Below are 21,662 nucleotides of genomic sequence, written 5' to 3' on the forward strand. Positions count from 1 at the left end.
AGCCATGTGATGTACCAGGTATGCTCCAAACACTTCAAAGCTTTTATGTCAGTATGACTACCAACCAGCTGTCCACCAGGATAAATGGCCACTGCCAAACTGTTGCCAAGAACAAAGTTGACCACCTGGTGACACAACATGCAGCTGAGCACAACATGCTCAGTTTCAATAATTTCTTCACAGCCCAGGCCTTTTGAATTCTTCCCTCGACCACCAGATTCTCTGAACTATACAGATGGGAGTTATTCTTACAACACATCCTCCACTCCTGTAATCACGCTGGCCGCAATCTCAGGTAATCCACTACTTCCACTCAACAGTTTCCGCTAACTTCATCCAGTCCCCCTCTCCCAATTCACATCCTCACATCATCTTCAGCATGCACTGCTACTCATTGGCTCCTACAATCATGTATCACATGCCTAGCCTGTATCTACATCTACATCTATTCTCTGCAAATCACCATCAAGTGCATGACAGCTCTACAGACGGCTAATGTTTTCGCTTACAGCCGTTTGCGCATCCCAGTTGAAAACTGTCAAAAGTCCTACCAGGTGTCAGGGATTTTCTTAAGCTGACTCGCCTGCAGGAATGTCTTAGGTGTTGGTAGTAAATAGTAAATGCAATAAAACTTCATCCACGATGCGAAATTTTTTCGCTCATCTTAGTGTTTATGACATCATATCTCTTGAACTATGTGTTGTACAGTGATGTACTTCTGTAGATACATTCAGCGGCATATATGGATACTGCATGCGAAATATGTTGCGAATAGAGTTACTATCCAAGAGGTAATAAATTTAAGCGTCATGTGTGATGCGGCAGTTTTTCCGCGAATCTCATTGTTTGAATCATATCTGCTGAGGAGGAGGAGGAGATTAGTGTTTAACGTCCCCTCGACAACGAGGTCATTAGAGACGGAGCACAAGCTCGGGTTAGGGAAGGATGGGGAAGGAAATCGGCCGTGCCCATTCAAAGGAACCATCCCGGCATTTGCCTGAAGTGATATAGGGAAATCACGGAAAGCCTAAATCAGGATGGCCGGACGCGGGATGGAACCGTCGTCCTTCCGAATGCGAGTCCAGTGTGCTACCCGCTGCGCCACCTCGCTCGGTATCTGCTGATATATGTGTCATACAGTGATATAATTTTGTAGGTACATTCGGCAGCATATGTGGATACTAACGCAAAAGTGTTGCGAATGAAATTAGTAGCAAAGAATTAATACATTTAAAAGTCGTGGACAATACAAGAGTTTTTCACGCATCTCGTTGTTTAGGATGTCATATCTCCTGAACTGTATTACTTAGGTGGTTTTTACCTCCACAGCGATTGTTGCCTGACAGTAAGGGATACGTGTATCACGTTTGGTTGAAATCGGCCTAGTGATTTAGGAGGTGGTGTGGAACATTTACAGTTACATACAACCATTTTTATACAATATGTATCGATCTCTGGTTGAGAAACACGCAGCTACTTGCCAGATCGGTGTTGTAAAAAAAAAGTGAGTAGCATAAAAAGTTTACTCATTTATCGTATTTTGAATACACTTTGTTAAGTCATTCTTCGAGGCGTATGTAAAATGTTAGAGCAGTGATTCTGAATACGAATTCTGAACGAATTTGTTTGTTCTGCGTCCCTGAGCCACACAGAGGCGAAGTTTGTCTGTAATCGGCATAGCGAACCGGATTAAGAAGACCACTAAAAGGTGGGCAAAATATGACATTAATACGTTGGATCTATAACGTCAAGATAAAACGTACTTCTCCAATCTTCCGCCAGCAATAGAAACCGGCAAGAATTTACGGGAACCAGTTATCTTCGGACTTCGTGCTACAAACAGCCTTAAACAATTTCATGATCGTCCGACATAGCTGTTAATCAATTACTTGTACTCACTGTCTACGCTTTGCGTCGATTGACTACAACAAACGCATAAGGTCGTAGCACTGCACACACTGTAAATTACATGTAGCACTGAAGGATCTCTATGTGAGCCTCTTCTAGTGATTTTATTTAAATTAGGCTCAGTTCATTATCTGTGGCGATTCAATTTACGGTGCAGTTAGTAAATTTCCTCCGGTATAAAAAGGGTTAGCGGCTGAGAGCGCTCATATCAGCCACGGCTTACATATTTTTCATATTTTGTACTAAACTTTTCTGCTAATCGTCTAATTCAAATGCACTTGTTCAAAGTGCACTAAGGTTTGCTACTTTTCTGAGCCCCACACACATGTGCCATATTCCACTGCACCTGTCCTTTTTATTGCTTTCTGAAATAATAAAACGAATAACTGTGTGTGTATGTGTGTGTGTAGAATAGTTTGCTGTTGTGACAGATGGCCAACCTTTTAGTACATGCTTGCTGGGTAACAAAGAGGTTTCTCTTTGCCTCGGTAGGACCTTTTGTCTAGGTTGGCACAATACAGTAGGCCTCATCTCTGGTCACTTCCGAAGTTCCGATGGAGAAAAATGAACCCCGGTTTGTGAGAGGAGCTCGTCGTAGTTCGCTTAGAGCTTGGTGAAATAGATTGCTCGTAAGAGCCTCTACTCGGTAGGGTAATTAATTTTCGAATCTGTGTAAGTTTTCAGCCTAAATGAAATCCTAACGCTTTTCTCTTATAGTCTATTAATTCATGTGACGAATTTTATTTTAATATCGCGAGTGCTGAATACCTCGAAATTTAGGAAATTTCTTAGGCTGCTTTTTGATTCAACTAGGTACCTGAACGCTTGGAGGTTTATGGAATGGGTAACGATTCATTTCAATCAGCTTCTCATTTTGCTTACCGCTAATGTGTACACACTATATGATATCATTGTGATTTTGCCACTGATTTCTGTTCCTTCCATTGTTGGGTACGTGCTTTGTTCATTACTATCACGTGTTAGTGTCCATGTTTAAGAGGCTCCAGCTCTTACATCTTGCTACCTGTAATATAAATTTAGTACAATTCTAATCCGGTATATATGAAATTCCTTTTTGTTCGTCACTTACTTTCATTTCGTTACATTCATATGGCGGTGTTCTGGTGTAAGAGCCTTAGGTGCTGTATATCGCCGGCCTTTGTGGCCGAGCGGTTCTAGGCGCTTCAGTCCGAAACCGCGCTGCTGTTGCGGTCGCAGATTCAAATCCTGCCTCGGGCATGGATGTGTGTGATGTCCTTAGGTTAGTTAGGTTTAAGTAATTCTAAGTCTAGGGGACTGATGACCTCAGACGTTAAGTCCCATAGTGCTTAGAGCCATTTGAGCCCTTTTTTTGCTGTACATTCCTTAATCTTACACTGTGCATTTAAATAAATTCTGTTTCTTAGCTCATGTTTTGATCTTCGTTTCGTGTCTTTCAACGGTTACTTTACATGTTCATTCCGCGTATAAAAAAGGTGAGGGAACAGTTTTTGTTCTTTTCTTTTGTCCTCTGTGTAAACCTTGTCAACTGCATGTGTATGCTAGGTGCGTGTATGGTTTAGCTCATCCTTTGTTTACTGTGTTCCATATGCTACGAATTTTATTGCGGACTCTGAACCAATGCTTAAGATTTATCAAGAGTGGAACTTAATAGACATCAGGCACAAGCTCACGTCACATTTAATTATGTTCACAAGTGTTTTAATTAATATTTCGAAGGCAATAAACGTTCATTTTATCTGTCCCCATCCACCATCCACCATCCACCTGTGAACGACTTTGTTATATTTAGAAATGAAGTTGTAATGGGAAATAAATTTGTCTGTTTCACTAAACAATTCACAAATGTCCTTAATTTCATTAATAAGACGCTATTTCTACAATTACAATAGTTCTGTTTGCCTCTACAGGTATGTGTGCTGTCAGAAGTGTACCCCTGTAATCTACAGAAATAACCTCTTCGGTTTCCAATGGCTGGCGATAATGTTTGTAATATTGAACTCTTATACGGAATGGTTTGCATGTATCAACTCACCTTGAAAGTCATCGGCAGTAGCAGATATTTCCAAGAAGTCTGTAAACACGTTTCTCCACACTATGGAAGAACACACTGCAGCAGAGCTATATATTGAATATTGACCTGAGTTACGGTATTTAAAAATAAATACCTGGAGTTAGCTTTTGTCACAATGTAATATCTCAGTCGCAAAGTTACCTAGTTTTATGGCAGTACTAAGGTTGCGCTGACATGGCACAATTATCAATTTACGAACAGAATGAGCTCACTAGGGAAGTCTCGAAACTAATATCTGAGCAGATATTGCGATTGAAAAAACTGTTAGTTGTGAACAGGAAAGAGTGCAATACAGTACGAGAGATTAATAACTGCCTCAAAGTGAATGATGCCAACGCTATTATAGGTGACAAAGACATAACGAAGGATACGAAAAGGAAATGCATCAATTTTTGTTAAAGATTAACGTTACTGAACTTGATAAGGTTCCAAGCAACAAATTTAATGCATTAATCAAGAAGAAACTTTAAAAAAAAAAGGCAGTTCCATTATCACAGAAAAGGAAATTAAAGATTGCGTAGTAATGAATCCCTCTCATACATGAAATCTTAGGAGAGTCGAACTCATGATTCATAAGGAGGAAACACCGATTCGTCCAATTATTAAACGGATAGGAAGCCATACATGTATGTTAAGCAAGAAGAACAATCGTGTAATTAACAAACGGCTTGTATGTTCGCATGAAACTAAATTCATCGTCAGAGACACCCGAGACTTAGCTTAATGACATTAAAAACATTACAATTCCAATAATCAGGTAATTTGTTTCATTTGAGATTATGAGCCTCCATACGACCGTTCCAGTCACAGAGACGATAAACATTCTTAAGAACAACTTATTAAAATACACTAAAACCAGCATGATCGAGACATACGAGTTGACTGAAATACGGCATCTGGTGATACCGTATAATTACATTTCGTTTCACCGAGGGAGGTCATCCAGGTTTATGTTTTCCACAATTGCCCTGAATCGCTCCAGGCAAATGGGCTGGTTTCTTCGAAAGGGGCATGGCCGATTTCCTCCACTTCCACCTCCACCTTCGTCTCTAATGTCCGCGCTGTCAACGGCACGTTAAAGCTTAACCTTCTTTCTTTCTCATTACGTTTCATTTCAACGGGGGAGTACTCACAAAAAGACACCCTAGCGATAGGAGGAGAAACTCAGTGATTGACACCGTTGCTATTATAGTTCATAAAGACATGTGCTGGTGGTCACTCACAAAGAGAAATGAAGAAAAGTTCATAAGTGTTTCTTAAAGACTAGCAGTACTGAATTTGATAGGGTTCAGGCTGATAAACTTAACGCTTTAATTAAGTACAAGCTTAAAAATGCGATTGTTTTCTTGCTGAAAATTAGATGGACTGAGAAGATTAGAAATGGCCCGCCGGAGTGGCCGAGCGGTTCTAGGCGCTTCAGTCTGGAACCGCGCGACCGCTACGGCCGCAGGTTCGAATCCTGCATGAATGTGTGTGATGTCCTTAGGTTTGTTAGGTTTAAGAAGTTCTAAGCTCTAGGGGACTGATGACATTAGAAGTTAAGTCCCATAGTGCTCAGAGCCATTTGAACCATTTGATTAGAAATGAGGATGTTCTCTGCAGGATTGGCGACGATATTATTACATGAAAATATTGACAAGGAGAAGGGACAGGATGATGGGACATGTGTTATGACATCAGGAAATAACTTCCTTGGCAATAGAAGGACCTGTAGGTTAGGTAAAAACTGTAGGTTCAAATGGCTCTGAGCACTATGGGGCTTAACATCTGAGGTCATCAGTCCCCTAGAACTCAGAACTAATTAAACCTAACTAACCTAAGGACATCACACACATCCATGCCCGAGGCAGGATTCGGACCTGCGACCGTAGCAGTCGCCCGGTTCCGGACTGAAGCTCCTAGAACCGCTCGTCCACCACGGCCGGCGTAAAAACGGTAGGGGAAAACCCAGATTGGAATACGAGATCCAAGAAATAACAGAGAACATTGGCTCCATGTGCTACGTTGAGATGAAAAGGTTGGTACAGGAGGGGAGCTCGTGGCGTATCGCATTAACCCTGCCGGAAGATTGATGAACAATAAGTGCGTTTGGCGGCGGCGCTGTACATTCAAAGGGCGAATCTCCGAAATACTAGTAAGGTCTGCTGGAACTTTAGGCTTATTACCAAAAAGCAGAAGCAATGTTATAAAGAAGATGCGTGACTACATATAGACTTACAGTGTCTTACCATCTCCAAAAATGATACAGTTTACTTCATGACAAAAGACTGGATAAAAAGCAGTTTATTCATATTTTAAATCACCACAGTTTCTTACAATTAATCTCGACGTCATGAAGTTTGACTCCGTGCACTCTGTGCCAGAAAAACTGATCGAACATTTTCTGCGCTTGTCTATCAAACTCTTTAATTGTGTTCTTCGGAATAAGCACTTTATGCAGAGGCAAATCTAGGGGGAGGGGTGTGGAGTGAGATGCATCCCCCCTCGGGTCTTGTTCGTTTATTCTAGAGAATGATACAAAATTTTTATGAGCTCAGACCCTCCCTCCTCATCAAAGACCTAAAGCCTGGATTCGACTCTTGACTCTATGACTTGGTTCGTGTCTCAGTTAACCACCTTCAGACACATTTGCAAATCAGGTACGCCTGCAGCAACTCAAAGTGGTTGCCAGCTAGTATAGTAATAGTATAGCAATGGATCGTAGGGCGGCTATCTGCATGAATTGGTCACAAAAAGGAGTTATCGTGGAAAGTTCGACATCGTCAGCACATTGTTTAACTACGGAATGGTTTTAGACACCCAGCTAAGAATGTACGAGGGTGTGCTGAAAAGTAATGCCTCCGAACTTCTAATGCGAAAACTCTTGAAGTTTTTTAAATAAAACGAAACTATTAACATTCCGTATTATTATTCTTCATGTCTATATATTTGCAGCTCCGAATTGTAACGTGTAACTTGGCGATGTGTAACGTAACTATGTTGGTGCCTGAGAAACAGGGAGCTATAACCGAGTTTCGCTTTGGAAGGGTTCGCCCACACATAGAACACTCTCTCCTTCAGTATGGCAATGCTACAACACACACGAGCGTTGTGACACCTGCAACAATCTGCCGCCTTGGGTTCACTGTCATCCATCGTCCTCCATACAGTCCCGACTTGGCTCCAATCGATTTTCATCTGTTTCCAGAACTTAAAGAACATCTTCGAGGACTTCACTTTGATAGCGAAAAAGCGGTTAAGCAGAGGTGAGGTTGCGGCTCCGTCAACAAAGTCAAACATTCTGCAGTGGCGGTATCAATAAATTAATAACGCAAGTTATATTTAAACTGCTTTTATAGTTTTCGCATACAAAAATCGGAGGCATTACTTTTATGAAAGACCTCGAATGTTGTTGCTGTGGTCTTCAGTCCTGAGACTGGTTTGATGCAGCTCTCCATGTTACTCTATCCTGTGCAAGCTTCTTCATCTCCCACTACCTACTGCAACCTACATCCTTCTGAATCTGTTTAGTGTATTCATATCTTGGTCTCCCTCTACGATTTTTACCCTCCACGCTGCCCTCCAATACTAAATTGGTGATCCCTTGATGCCTCAGAACATGCCCTATCAACCGATCCCTTCTTCTAGTCAAGTTGTGCCGCAAACTTCTCTTCTTCCCAATCCAATTCATTACCTCCTCATTAGTTACATGATCTACCCATCTAATCTTCAGCATTCTTCTGTAGCACCACATTTCGAAAGCTTCTATTCTCTTCTTGTCCAAACTAGTTATCGTCCATGTTTCACTTCCATACATGGCTACGCTCCATACAAATACTTTCAGAAAAGACTTCCTGACACTTAAATCTATACTCGATATTAACAATCTTATCTTCTTCAGAAACGCTTTCCTTGTCATTTCCAGTCTACATTTTATATCCTCTCTACTTCGACCATCATCAGTTATTTTGCTTCCCAAACAGCAAAACTCCTTTACTACTTTAAGTGTCTCATTTCCTAATCTAATTCCCTCAGCATCACCCGACTTAATTCGACTACATTCCATTATCCTCGTTTTGCTTTTGTTGATGTTCATCTTATACCCTCCTTTCATGACACTGTCCATTCCGTTCAACTGCTCTTCCAAGTCCTTTGCTGTCTCTGACAGAATTACAATGTCATCGGCGAACCTCAAAGTTTTTATTTCTTCTCCATGGATTTTAATACCTACTCCGAACTTTCCTTTTGTTTCCTTTATTGCTTGCTCAATATACAGATTGAATAGCAACGGGGAGAGGCTACAACCCTGTCTCACTCCCTTCCCAACCACTGCTTCCCTTTCATGTCCGTTGACTCTTATAACTGCCATCTGGTTTCTGTACAAATTGTAAATAGCCTTTCGCTCCCTGTATTTTACCTCTGCCACCTTCAGAATTTGAAAGAGAGTATTCCAGTCAACATTGTCAAAAGCTTTCTCTAAGTCAACAAATGCTAGAAACGTAGGTTTGCCTTTCCTTAATCTAGCTTCTAAAATAAGTCGTAGGGTCAGTATTGACTCACGTGTTCCAACATTTCTACGGAATCCAAACTGATCTTCCCCGAGGTCAGCTTCTACCAGTTTTTCCATTCGTCTGTAGAGAATATGCGTTAGTATTTTGCATCCGTGACTTATTAAACTGATTGTTCGGTAATTTTCACATCTGTCAGCACCTGCTATCTTTGGGATCGGAATTATTATATTCTTTTTGAAGTCTGAGGGTATTTCGCCTGTTTCATACATCTTGCTCACCAGATGGTAGAGTTTTGTCAGGACTGGCTCTCCCAAGGCCGTCAGTAGCTCTAATGGAATGTTGCCTACTCCCGGGGCCTTGTTTCGACTCAGGTCTTTCAGTGCTTTGTCAAACTCTTCACGCAGTATAGTATCTCCCATTTCATCTTCATCTACATCCTCTTCCATTTCCATAATATTGTCCTCAAGTACATTGCCCTTGTATAGGCCCTCTATATACTCCCTCCACCTTTCTGCTTTCCCTTCTTTGCTTAGAACTGGATTTCCATCTGAGCTCTTGATACTCATACAAGTGGTTGAATAAACTGGCGTAATGGACGCAACAGCTAATCTGCATTTACGGGCGACGATCAAGATTTCTCGAGAGATAAGCATGAGCTTCTAAAGTAGCATTCATTCAGGAAGATAACCCAAGGTGACCGTTACACAACTTAAGCTTTTTCCCACATTTACCTTACACTCTCGCACCGACCAGCCTGATAATCATTACACATGCATATTTGGTAATTCCAGAAAGCAATTAAAGATATGTATCTGCTTGTAAAAGAAGTCCATTACCTGTTATTAATTTCGACAGAAACAATGTTTGTACCAAAATATGAGGAGACCTTGGAGCTAGAAAGTAAAAGTGAAGGTCGCAGTACATTGCAAGTTTAAAAATATTGTCAGCTAAAATTAAGAAAAAGTGAGGAACGGAAGATCTACTGGTTCATTTGAGCTATGATTACTCACCTGAGTCGCATCACACATGAGAGGTTAGATCAGCTTACCCCAAGTTAGATCGTATTAGGTTAGCGACAGTATCAGCCAGTGTACGAAGAATTTATTAGTTTCTGTTTATTATTAACGCGTAAACAAGGATCTCTTTGTCAATCAGAGGTACAGTTTCTGTTAGGCGAAAAACGTAAAACAGGTAACACTCAAATAAATTACATGGCTATTCATTCTCCCCCCCCCCCCCCCCCTCCCCTAGGGGGCTAATCACTCTTTGGCAGGTTCATGCTTGGGTACCACAGGGCCCCTGCCTTTGCAGCATCTTTTCCCTTCTGTGCTGCATATCTATACACTTGCTATTCTTTTCCCCTCCCTTGGGGGTCATGTCTAGGGTGTTATTGGGAATGTTCCGCAATGTCCGTCGCTGATGTAAGAACAATCTCACCACTGTTTTTCGTTTCCTGTTCCTTTATTTATTTCCCTCCTACTCTCGTTCCTCCGCCTCAGCGTTTGCCGTTCCTCTTTTCCTTCTTCCTCCCTGTGCGCTCCTGACGGCTGGCGCATGCGTCTGCCGTGTAATAGGTGACTGGGTAACGCGTAATTCTCAGCCCCACGTCGACACGTACCCCCTGGTACAGGCGAGGCCCAGGGAGGGGTGACTGCCTGATCTGCTACCTTCCCAAATTGCTGATTGGTCCCTCTGCCATGTGTTCGGGAGGTGTGACCTCAGGTGCGAACAATCACCTAAGGTGGGTGCGCCCTGTTGTGAAGGGGGCCTCCAGCTAGGAGTGCGCCATCGGAGATGCTGGCAATTACATGGGATTTTCTCACACTGAGCCAATCATCTTCATAATCAACGTCTCTGAAACGTAAATGGAATGAGGCTAACGATTCAAAGACCCTTCCAGGTGCACCACAGTTCCCTGTAGTTTCACATACTGAATACGGTCAGTCCTTCGCAATGGTAAATCCGCTTATTATTCAGAAAGCTGCTGACGCAGTTGCCAGCCCTGTGAAATCCTGCTCTTATTAATGGAATTGCACTTTGCTTTTGGAGACTACTTCTGATTCTCAAGCACAACAACTGCTCGCCACCTCGCTTCTTCATGGCTATCTGTTCGTGTTGAGGCCCATAGAACTCTGAATTCTTCCCGCAGCGTTATTTATGCTAGGCTGCTCGACGGTTTGACCGAGGCTGAAATCCAATCATACCTCTCTGATCAGGGCGTCATCGGCATCCATCAGATGATGGAAAAGGTAGATTCCTCCTTAGTGCCCACCCGCACTCTTTTTCTCATCTTTGACAGAGTGATGCTTGTGTCCAAGATCAAAGCAGGCTATAAAATTATCACAATCCAACTGTACACTCTGAACCCGATGCGCTGCTACCAGTGTCATAATTTCAACCATACTAGAACGTCTTGTCGACACCCAGCCAAATGCATAATCTGTGGTAGGGATGTGCATGAGGGCGATTGTCCACCTCCTTCTACTTGCTGCATCGACTGCAATGGCGGCCATGCCATCTCCTCGTGGGATTGTCCCATGTATCTTGATGAGCAGGCTGTCCAGGAGATCAATGTCAAGGAAGAAGTGCCTTCGCTTGCAAGTTATTGGCTAGTCGCAAACCCTGTGTTCTCCCGTCTGGCACTTATAGTTCTGTTCTTGCTATCTCTCGCTCCATGAAGGATATGGCCATGCAGAAATGCGACTTCAAATTCTGCTCTGAGGTTGTGAAACCGCACAGTGTCAATGTAGCATCACCATCCCCTCGTCCAGCAGTGCAACAAGCCATCAAACCCGCACCTCAAGGGGCGAAGCCAACAGCTACCCAACCGATAGGCTGGAAAGGACAGAAGGAGTACTCCAGTGAAGACTTCCTATGTCCCTCCAGCCAACCAACATCTTCCTCTGGTAACCAGAAAGGCTCGAAGAAGTCCAGCAAAGGCAAAAGGTCTTCTCATTTGCTGACTCAAAGACCCTCTTCGACAATGTTGCCACATGATATCTTAACCCAGCCGGCCTCCGTGTTGCTGGTGTGCAGCACCAACCGTTTTTCTCCATTGGACTCTACAGATCAACAGCATGAGCAAGCCGATGCTTCTGTGGACCTCAAGTAGCAGGATCCTACTGCTTCTGTGGCCTGTAGCAGCTAGTCTTCGCAGGCTGTCTCTCAGCAGCCGCCAAGGTGACACCCCTTCATTTGTTCCTCATCATGGCTCTCCTCAGATGGAACATTCGCAGCCTTCGGTCCCACAAAGAGGATTTACATTATTTTTAGCATCACAGGGTCCCCTTATACTCTGCCTTTGGGAAACAAAATTTCGTCCTCACATCTGCCTTTCGCTTTCACATTTCTTCCTAGTTCGTTTTGACCTTCCGCCTGAGGTCGGCATTCCATCTCATGGGGGCGTCATGCTGCTCATGTGGGATTGATTTTCATATTCAATCCGACTACCCAACTTCAAGCTGTTGCAATTGGCCTTTCCCTTCCTCACATGACTTTTTCCTCCTGTACCATTTATGTCCCTCCATCATACCAGTGTCACCAGGGCAGACTTCCTTTGGCTTACTGGGCAGCTACCTCCCCCATTATGCTACTCAGTGACTTTAATGTGCATCATCCCCTTTGGGGCTCTCCCAGAAACTGTCAGAGAGGTGCCCTCTTGACTGATCTTCTTAATCAACTCAACCTCGTCTGCCTTAACATTGGAGATTCCACATTCCTTTCTGACTCGTGACACACATAATCACATTCGGACCTATCCTTCTGCACTGCCCAGCTTGCCCATCGTCTTGAGTGGTTCATCCTTTCTGACACCTACTCAAGCGATCATTTACCACGTGTTATCTGTTTGCTGACTCCTACCCCACCTGTGTGCACATCCAAATGGCAGCTTACTAAGGCTGACTGGTGGCTTTACTCCTCTCTGGCGACCTTCAAAGAACAATATTTCCCCAGTTGGGATGACCAAGTGGAATATCTCACAAATGTTATCCTTACTGCTGCAGAACGACAGCTGTTGATTTTGCAGTTTTCACAGTAGTATGTACCAACACTAAAGTGGATTCTGTCGTCCTCTGCGACTCCTCAGTAACACTTTGTACGTCACCTCGACTTTGGATCGAACGTAAAACTGCCGATCTCAGCTGTTGAAATTGGTGTTCGTTTTTCACTTGTATTTTTAAAATACGAGAATCTAATTCCTTTAATGGGGCTTTTGTCGTTCTTTTGTATCACGTCGTCTCAGCAATAACATGTTTTGCTTTTGTCGTCGCTTTGATGGCAAAAGCTTCGACTTGTTGTTGAACCTTTATGACATTTTGTTGCGTAACTTCGTGCAACGTAACCATGTCTGTTTTGACAGTGTCAACGTCTGTTCTTAATTGTTTGTGTCCTGTAACGAGCGTTTGAAGCATGATTTACGGTTCCTTATCTTCAGTTCGCATTTGATCTGATTGGCCTTGAATATTGTCACGCGTTTTTTGTATTTCGTTATTCGTTTCTTTCAGCTCCAGTTTTAATTTTTTTTGCTCTTGTGTTAAATGCTGCGATTCCTGATATTGTTGTAATAAACGCTGCAACATCCCAAATATGTTGGCGTTTTCATCTACATCATTTTCGTCTGTTGCCATCTGATGTCACCGTTCCCTATCTCGTTTTTCGTGAACCGTTTGCTTCACTTCTGAACGTAGTGTAGGAGCACTAACACTCGTTCTTTCATGCAATTGCAAGCCTACCTGATTCAATATGATTACGTTTGGTTCAATAAGCTGTATATCTCTATATACAGACTCAGCGTCTGATTCATTAGCAACGCCATTCTCATGTCCATTCTTTGGACCATATTGAACATTATTTGTTGCATTTTCGGTCTCATTTGGTATTTCTGCGCGTTCTGTTTCGTGTTGTTCACGCTGATGTACCTCTTGCGCGTCCAACTCGATCCTATCAATATCTTCCATGACTTCTCTTTGTTTTAATCTATTATTTTCCGTCATTTTTGTGGGTTCCACTATATGTTGCTCTTCGTGAATTTTACGAATCTGACTACACATTAACATCTGATCATATGACTTGATTCTACCCCAAAATACCATCCAAGGTCCTATATTTAATATTTGAACCCGTTTGCACGTCTTTTATTCAGCCTTTTGGTTACTGGAGTTGAATCAGAACTCAACACGACCCAATTCAACGATGTGGTGCACCAGCAAATAAGAAATACATGAATTCAATTCCATCTACACTTACTACACAGTTGGGTCACATTTACACTTACATTTTTTTCCACTTTACGTCATCTTTTTGTTTGGCAGGATTATTTGGTTTGTACCTATCGAAAGCAAACCCTCAATTTATCAGAATGCTGTAATTTCGAACCCTGGAAGGCATCACCATTTGTGAGATGCACAAATGGACAAAACATCTGAAATGTCTTCTAAAGCCCAGGGTGTTAAGCAGATACTCTATAATATATAGATATGAACCTGGCCCTGTAAGGCAGCTAATATTATGTGCGTATCGTAAAAAAATAATTAGAAATACTGCTGTCACTAACTAGAATGCATGAATTAATAAAAGTGAAAGTTTGGGATCTACACTCCTGGAAATTGAAATAAGAACACCGTGAATTCATTGTCCCAGGAAGGGGAAACTTTATTGACACATTCCTGGGGTCAGATACATCACATGATCACACTGACAGAACCACAGGCACATAGACACAGGCAACAGAGCATGCACAATGTCGGCACTAGTACAGTGTATATCCACCTTTCGCAGCAATGCAGGCTGCTATTCTCCCATGGAGACGATCGTAGAGATGCTGGATGTAGTCCTGTGGAACGGCTTGCCATGCCATTTCCACCTGGCGCCTCAGTTCGACCAGCGTTCGTGCTGGACGTGCAGACCGCGTGAGACGACGCTTCATCCAGTCCCAAACATGCTCAATGGGGGACAGATCCGGAGATCTTGCTGACCAGGGTAGTTGACTTACACCTTCTAGAGCACGTTGGGTGGCACGGGATACATGCGGACGTGCATTGTCCTGTTGGAACAGCAAGTTCCCTTGCCGGTCTAGGAATGGTAGAACGATGGGTTCGATGACGGTTTGGATGTACCGTGCACTATTCAGTGTCCCCTCGACGATCACCAGTGGTGTACGGCCAGTGTAGGAGATCGCTCCCCACACCATGATGCTGGGTGTTGGCCCCGTGTGCCTCGGTCGTATGCAGTCCTGATTGTGGCGCTCACCTGCACGGCGCCAAACACGCATACGACCATCATTGGCACCAAGGCAGAAGCGACTCTCATCGCTGAAGACGACACGTCTCCATTCGTCCCTCCATTCACGCCTGTCGCGACACCACTGGAGGCGGGCTGCACGATGTTGGGGCCGTGAGTGGAAGACGGCCTAACGGTGTGCGGGACCGTAGCCCAGCTTCATGGAGACGGTTGCGAATGGTCCTCGCCGATACCCCAGGAGCAACAGTGTCCCTAATTTGCTGGGAAGTGGCGGTGCGGTCCCCTACGGCACTACGTGGGATCCTACGGTCTTGGCGTGCATCCGTGCGTCGTTGCGGTCCGGTCCCAGGTCGACGGGCACGTGCACCTTCCGCCGACCACTGGCGACAACATCGATGTACTGTGGAGACCTCACGCCCCACGTGTTGAGCAATTCGGCGGTACGTCCACCCGGCCTCCCGCATGCCCACTATACGCCCTCGCTCAAAGTCCGTCAACTGCACATACGGTTCACGTCCACGCTGTCGCGGCATGCTACCAGTGTTAAAGACTGCGATGGAGCTCCGTATGCCACGGCAAACTGGCTGACACTGACGGCGGCGGTGCACAAATGCTGCGCAGTTGGCGCCATTCGACGGCCAACACCGCGGTTCCTGGTGTGTCCGCTGTGCCGTGCGTGTGATCATTGCTTGTACAGCCCTCTCGCAGTGTCCGGAGCAAGTATGGTGGGTCTGACACACCGGTGTCAATGTGTTCTTTTTTCCATTTCCGGGAGTGTATTTTAGAAAGACAAAACAGCTATTCCCTTTTTCATTCTACACGGTTTTGCGGTTTCGGACTGACATCCACATGTGTCTTTCCATCTTACATCACATGTACTTTCACGAACCCTTTCATATTGATTTTGGAGTCTTCACAGTAGTATCTACCGACACTAAAGTGGATTCTGTCGTTCCCTGCGACTCATCAGTAACACTTTGTACGTCACCTCTACTTTAGATCGAACGTAAAACTTCAGATCTCAGCTGTTGAAATTGGTGTTCGTTTTTCTCTTGTATTTTTAAAATACGAGCATCTAATTTCTTTAATGCTGCTTTTGTCGTTCTTTTGTATCACGTCGTCTCAGCAATAACATGTTTCGCTTTCGTCGTCGCTTTGATGACAAAAGCTTCGACTTGTTGTTTAACCTTTTTGACACCTTGTTGCGTTACTTCATGCAACATAACCATGTCTGTTTTGACAGTGTCAATGTCTGTTCTCAATTGTTTGCGCCCTGTAACGAGCGTTTGAAGCATGATTTGCGCTTCCTTATCTTCAGTTCCCGTTTGATCTAATTGGCCTTGAATATTGTCACGCATTTTTTGTATTTCGTTGTTGGTTTCTTTCAGCCCCAGTTTTAATTCTTTTTGCCCTTGTTCTATTCGCCCTTCTAAACGCTTTTCTGATTCCTGAGATTGTTGTAATAAACGCTGGGATTCCTGAGATTGTTGTAATAAACACTGCAACATTCCAAATATGTTGGCGCTTTCATCTACATCATTTTCGTCTGTTGCCATCTGATGTCACCGTTCCCTATCTCGTTTTTCATGAACCGTTTGCTTCACTTCTGAACATAGTGTAGGAGCACTAACACTCGTTCTTTCATGCAATTGCAAGCCTACCTGATTCAATATGATTACGTTTGGTTCAATAAGCTGTAAAACTCTATCTACAGACTCAGCGTCTGATTCATAAGCAACGCCATTCTCACGTCCATTCTTTGGACCATATTAAACATCATATGTTGCATTTTCGGTCTCATTTGGTATTTCTACGTGATCTGTTTCGTGTTGTTCACGCTGATGTACCTCTTGCGTGTCCAACTCGATCCCATCAATATCTTCGATGACTTCTCTTTGTTTTAATCTATTATTTTCCGTCATTTTTGTGGGTTCCACTATATGTTGCTCTTCGTGAATTTTACGAATCTGACTACACATTAACATCTGATCATATGACTTGATTCTACCCCAAAATACCATCCAAGGTCCTATATTTAATATTTGAACCCGTTTGCACGTCTTTTATTCAGCCTTTTGGTTACTGGAGTTGAATCAGAACTCAACACGACCCAATTCAACGATGTGGTGCAACAGCAAATAAGAAATACATGAATACAATTCTATCTACACTTACTACATAGTTGAGTCACCTTTACATTTACATTTTTTCCCACTTTGCGTTAGCTTATTTTTTGGGAGGATTATGTGTTTTGTACCTATCAAAAGCAAACCCTCAATTTATCAGGATGCTGTAATTTCGAATCCTGGCAAGCGTCGCCATTTGTGAGATGCGCAAATGGACAAAACATCTGAACTGTCTTCTAAAGCCCAGGGTGTTAAACATAGACTCTATAATATATACACTCCTGGAAATTGAAATAAGAACACCATGAATTCATTGTCCCAGGAAGGGGAAACTTTATTGACACATTCCTGGGGTCAGATACATCACATGATCACACTGACAGAACCACAGGCACATAGACACAGGCAACAGAGCATGCACAATGTCGGCACTAGTACAGTGTATATCCACCTTTCGCAGCAATGCACGCTGCTATTCTCCCATGGAGACGATCGTAGAGATGCTGGATGTAGTCCTGTGGAACGGCTTGCCATGCCATTTCCACCTGGCGCCTCAGTTGGACCAGCGTTCGTGCTGGACGTGCAGACCGCGTGAGACGACGCTTCATCCAGTCCCAAACATGCTCAATGGGGGACAGACCCGGAGATCTTGCTGGCCAGGGTAGTTGACTTACACCTTCTAGAGCACGTTGGGTGGCACGGGATGCATGCGGACGTGCATTGTCCTGTCGGAACAGCAAGTTCCCTTGCCGGTCTAGGAATGGTAGAACGATGGGTTCGATGACGGTTTGGATGTACCGTGCACTATTCAGTGTCCCCTCGACGATCACCAGTGGTGTACGGCCAGTGTAGGAGATCGCTCCCCACACCATGATGCCGGGTGTTGGTCCTGTGTGCCTCGGTCGTATGCAGTCCTGATTGTGGCGCTCACCTGTACGGCGCCAAACACGCATACGACCATCATTGGCACCAAGGCAGAAGCGACTCTCATCGCTGAAGACGACACGTCTCCATTCGTCCCTCCATTCACGCCTGTCGCGACACCACTGGAGGCGGGCTGCACGATTTTGGGGCGTGAGCGGAAGACGGCCTAATGGTGTGCGGGACCGTAGCCCAGCTTCATGGAGACGGTTGCGAATGGTCCTCGCCGATACCCCAGGAGCAACAGTGTCCCTAATTTGCTGGGAAGTGGCGGTGCGGTCCCCTACGGCACTGCGTAGGATCCTACGGTCTTGGCGTGCATCCGTGCGTCGCTGCGGTCCGGTCCCAGGTCGACGGGCACGTGCACCTTCCGCCGACCACTGGCGACAACATCGATGTACTGTGGAGAGCAATTCGGCGGTACGTCCACCCGGCCTCCCGCATGCCCACTATACGCCCTCGCTCAAAGTCCGTCAACTGCACATACGGTTCACGTCCACGCTGTCGCGGCATGCTACCAGAGTTAAAGACTGCGATGAAGCTCCGTATGCCACGGCAAACTGGCTGACACTGACGGCGGCGGTGCACAAATGCTGCGCAGCTAGCGCCATTCGACGGCCAACACCGCGGTCCCTGGTGTGTCCGCTGTGCCGTGCGTGTGATCATTGCTTGTACAGCCCTCTCGCAGTGTCCGGAGCAAGTATGGTGGGTCTGACACACCGGTGTCAATGTGTTCTTTTTTCCATTTCCAGGAGTGTAGATATGAACCTGGCCCTGTAAGGCAGCTCATATTAGATGCAGATCGTAACAAAAATAATTAGAAATGCTGCTGTCACCTAACTAGAATGCATGAATTAGTAAAAGTGAGAGATTGGCATCTATTCTAGAAAGACAAAACAGCTATTCCCTTTTTCATTCTACATATTATTTACCACTGTGCTTTCAGGGGTCAAGTGATACACAACTACCATGTTCAATTAAATATTTAACTCTTGGACAATTAATTGGCGATTATTAAAATCGTTATCTCTACATACGAAAATTTTTATCACAGGGCAGAATGATTAATAATCTTCATCAGCTAACTTACATCTACGATGGCATATCTGGTCAATTCACTGAGTTGGTGGAGATTAATTTTACTTTTTAAACCAATGAAAAACTCTCATGTACTCGATGTGAGGGTACGTTAGTATCGTAGCTTTTGATATTCAATGGTCAAAATATACGCAAGTTAGAGTGATCAAAATCTCGACTCAACATTTATTGGTGTCTAATGCGCAATGGTACTTTACCAAGAGGGATCTGCAATGACATTGCCTCAGTGCTGGATCTGAAACCCAAATCCCTACTCTGGCCTTGACTGAATTCACTCAGTCTCAACTTTCCTGCATTCCGCAGAACGTTAATTTTTCCCTAGCCGAAATAATGGCTGTTGCACACTCGCTAAGGGTTGGAGCGATGTGCACAATTTCTTTGCCCACAAAAATTCCCGCTGGAATAATCAACTATCTCTTTGCTATCTGTCACCACGATACTTGAAATATATCGTCCACACCTCGCAGAAGCAAAGCTCTCAACACCCTTGCTATTTTCCACACATTTGTACCACCCACTTCAGACGAGAGAGATTTCTAGAAATTTTAGCTCTCAAAGTGCTTTTATGTAATGTGGATCTCCCCATCGTGTCGCATCTGCATCGGCCAATGTGGCTTCAGCCAATCGCTGTCTTGTTAGAGTTGAATTTTATTTTTCTTGCTGGGTCGCTGCCTAGCCCTGTTAAAGCCGTCCAGCCATTTACCCTCTGTCCCAGGCATATTTACGTAAAAAGGAACACTGTATTGTTCTGGCCTTATCACTTTCTGTACTGAAGCTCGCCGTTCTCTTGTTGAGTGGACCCAGTTGAACCACTCTGTCAGGAGGGTAAATATGGAGTTGGATCAGTTGCGTAGGGCGGCCACTCTGTCAGACGTTGGATTGGTTCCTGTCGAGGGTATTGATAGGAGGGATTTCACAAGGCGTGGACTACACCTCAATAGGAAAGGGAAGGGTAACCTGGCAGGGTTATTAGTGAAATCCATAACAGGGGACACTACTACTCATGGATGTTCCTCTTTTTTATACTAATATCAGTGTCCAATGAGAAGTTCAGGCAGATAGGTGCTAAAGAAGCCCAAAACTCACAAGATTCTCACAACAGTAAATTAAAAAGTAATATCACCAAAATATTCCAGGATTGAAGAATAAAGTAGATGAGCTCCTGGTTTGTTTAGATGACATGGAATCTGAAAATGTAATAGATATACTATGCCTGTATGAGCATCACATTGTGTCTGATATGGAAAAGGTAAATGCCAGTGGTTATAAACTAGCTGCACATATGAGTAGAGAGAATAATTTGGGAGGAGGAGTTGCCATATGAGTAAAAGTTATCACTGTGTAAAAATGCTTAGATACACAAAAGTTTTGTCTAGAGCAACATATAGAAGCATGTGCCTGTCAACTTAAACTGAAGGAGGGCTCTTTTATAATTGTAACAGTATATAGGTCCCTTCAGGAAACTTTCATTTATTCCTGGAAAACTTGGATGCCTTGTTGTGCTATCTGTCAGATAGGAGAAAGCAAATTATTATTTGTGGGGACTTCAATGTTGATTCACTGAAAGAGTGTAATAGGGAGAATGACCTGGAAATCTTGCTCTGTTCTTTCAGTTTGACATCTGTCATTGATTTTCCAACTCAGGTAGTAAAGGACAGCAGCCCATTGATAGATAACACTTTTATAGACCAAGATAAGTTTAAAAACATAAATTCTTGTCCTGTTGAGAATGGCTTTCTGATCATGGTGCTCAGCTAGTTACAGTATATGACACAACTCCATTCAATAATTCAAAACTACCCTCCAAAGTTGTGCATTCAATTAATGACTTAACAATTAGAAATTTCAGGGAAAATCTTCAGCAGTTAGACTGGGATGAGGTGTACAAGGAAACCAATGCTAATTTAAAATATAACTTATTTCATGATACACTTGTAAGAGAATTTGAAAACTGTTTCCCCAAGAAAGTAGTTAAATCTAATTATAAGAAACCATGCATAAAACCTTGGCTTACTAAAGGAATAAAAATATCTTGTAACCGCAATAGGGAACTGTACCTAACAACAAGAAAGAGTAATGACCCAGAAACAGCCAAGTATTATAAAAACCACTGTGCTACATTAAGAAAGGTTATTAAAAAGTCCAGAAGCATGTGCATCATGTCTGAGATTAATACCTGGGATAACAAAAAGCAAAGCAATTTGGAATATCATTACGAGGGAGACAGGGCAACCAAGAGTACAAGATGATGGCATTACCATCAAAGCGGATGGAAACTTGACAAACAACAAGTCGGAAGTTGAAAACATTTTTTAAATGTTGTAGAGAAAATAGGATCTAAATGTTCTTTAGAAGAAGCTAGGCAGTTAATGGAAGCGGCCTTACCCGCACAATTTGATACAATTGAAATTCCACCTACCTTTCCTGCTGAAATTAGGAAGATAATAAACTCGCTCAAGAATAAACGTTCACATCAAAATTGATGGACTTTCCAGCAGGATAATAAGAGCTTGTTCCCAAGAGACAAGTGGGATTCTTAGCCACATATGTAATAACTCTCTGAAGCAGGGTATTTTCCTAGATAGACTGAGGTATGCCATTGTTAAACCACTGCATAAAAAAGGGGAGAAATTTTTAAAAGTTTTCAAGGTATATGCGGGTTGTGTCAGACACCTTTATCCAGGAAACCGATGTGCCTCAGTTCCATCCTGAGCGTTGTCCACTTTGCTATCGCCATTAACCCTATAATGGCCCGTCTCCCACTAGGAATCTCTGGTTCCTTTTTTGTTCACGATTTTGCCACCT

Source organism: Schistocerca serialis, chromosome 4 (genome assembly GCF_023864345.2).
Source record: "Schistocerca serialis cubense isolate TAMUIC-IGC-003099 chromosome 4, iqSchSeri2.2, whole genome shotgun sequence".
Lineage (NCBI taxonomy): Eukaryota > Metazoa > Arthropoda > Insecta > Orthoptera > Acrididae > Schistocerca > Schistocerca serialis.